This window comes from Carlito syrichta, unplaced genomic scaffold, assembly GCF_000164805.1.
Source record: "Carlito syrichta isolate Samal-C Ts95f unplaced genomic scaffold, Tarsius_syrichta-2.0.1 Scaffold304514, whole genome shotgun sequence".
Lineage (NCBI taxonomy): Eukaryota > Metazoa > Chordata > Mammalia > Primates > Tarsiidae > Carlito > Carlito syrichta.
Genome location: NW_007248610.1, coordinates 31,626 through 33,880, shown reverse-complemented (window position 1 = coordinate 33,880; position 2,255 = coordinate 31,626).

The following is a 2,255-nucleotide window of genomic DNA, read 5'->3' as shown; positions in this document are numbered from 1 at the left end:
CGGGAGGCTCAGTCCTTCTTGGCCACCGCCTTCCTCGGATCATGTCCTGCGCAAACCTGATGTGCTTGGTCAGGTGCCCGTGGCAGCGGCTGTGCCTCGGCTTGTTAATGTTCTTGGTCACCTTGTGGCCCTTGTTGAGGCCCACAGCCATGGGGTAGTGCTGGGCCATGGCTGCTGTTTTCCAACAGCTGCCACGGTGGAAGGGCTGGCATCACATGGAACTCTGGCTGTCTCACTGGAAGGTGAGAGGCCTGGGGATCTCTTTCTTCTTCTAGCTGTAGATTTCTCTGTTGTTGTTGTTGTTGTTGTTGTTGGAGACTGGGTCTCACTGTTGCCCAGGCTGGAGTGCAGTGGCATGATCTCAGCCCACTGTAGCCTCCACCTTCTAGATGCAGGTGACCCTTCTGTCTCAGCCTCCTAATCAGGTAGGACTACAGACCTGCACTACCAAGCCAGGCTACTTTTTTTTTTTTTTCAATAGACAGAGTTTCACTGTGTTCCCAGCTGGAGTGCAGTGGTACAATCATAGCCCACTATAACCTCAAGCTCCTGGCATTCCTCATTCCTCAGCCTCCCAAATCACTGGGATTGTAGGCATGAGCCACCATACCCAGCCAGAGTCTGCATTTCTCACAAGCTCCCAGGGACGATGAGGCTGGTGACCCACAGAGCACACTTTGGTATCCAGGTTGTTTGCATGTAGAACAGTGCCTGGCACACAGTGCACACTGAATAAATTTAGCTATCATTATGCTTTCACACAGTTGAGTTGGCAGGAAAAGTTAGATTAAAAAGCCAATACATTTCCCTCCTTTCTCTATCAGATGTTTCCCGACGATGCTGTATCCTTGAATAGAATTCTACGGCATTCTGAATTCAATATGCGTATGGATAATAGGTTTTCCTTTTTGAAAGCCATCAATAATAGCATTTGGCACTATCTTGGCTTTCTGTTTTCAAGCCATCTCAGAGTACCTAGTATCTTGTGCATAGCAGGCATTCAATAAATACTTGTTGGATCAAAGAATGTCCACCATCTAAATAAATCGGCCAGGCTCAGTGGCCCATGTCTGTAATCCCAGGACTTGGGAGGCCGAGTCAGGAGGATTGCTTGAGCCCAGGAGTTCGAGATCAGCCTGGGCAACGTGGCAGACCTTGTCTCTACAAAAAAAAAGAAAAAGAAAAAGAAAAAAATTGCAGGGTGTGGTGGTGTGCACCTGTAGTCCCAGCTAACTCGGGATGCTGAAGCAGGAGGACCGCCTGAGGCCAGGTGGTCCAGGCTGCAATGAATCATGATAACATCACGCTCCAGCCCAGCCCGGGCCACAGAGTGAGACCCTGACTCAAACCGACCAACCGACCGACCCACCAACCATCCTGCTAGGAGTTAACAGTGCTGCGGCAGTTCGGTTTTATTTACTAGTGACATGTGTGCCAAGTCACGATTCCAAGAAGGCGCCAATTCCATTCTAAAACCCAAAGTACCTTTTCCCCGTCCATTTGCGTTGGAGCCTCACGCAAGACTCTCACCCCACTACCTCCTTCTTCCTGGGCGGCTCAGCCCGGACTTTGCGTGTGAACAGCGCCCTCTACTGTCCAGGGCCAGCCTGTGCCGCTCGACCCAATCCGCAGAGCGGCTAAAGCAGAATTCACACGAGCGGGTTCCCCACACAATGGCGGTTTGCACCTGCGCTTAGAGGAGGCGGGGTGGCCGTCCAGCTCCCCGCTGGGAGGGCCTGATCTCTAGGTCAGCGGCTGAGCGGCTCCCAGGCGAAGCCCATCCCCAGAGAGGAGAGCCGGGCTGGTGCTGTCGACAGACCCCTCTTCCTTCCCTCGGCAGCACGCCCCTTCCCCACACCGGCCGGATCTTCACTCTTGTCCTGCGCCTTCGGTTAGCTGCATCCTCGGCCCTGTCAACCCCACCCTCCACCCCCCGCCGTTCTCTCCTTTGGAGAATTCGGGGAAACGCAAAGTCCTCAGGTCAAAGCCTCTTGCCACTAAGCTTCCACTGGGATTAGAGCCCCTTGTTGGTAGCATGTTCCTTGAATTTTGTTTTCAATGCTTTTTTTTTTTTTGAAACTGAGCCTGAGAATATTTTCATTTATTTTTTAATTTTTGTAGAGATAGGGTCTCTCTACGTTGCCCAGGCTGGTCTCGAACTTCTGGCCTCGTGTTTTCAGTGCCTTTTAGCCAGCCTGGGCAACCAAGCGAGACCCTGTCTCTACAAAATACAATTTAAAGTTTAAACAATTTAA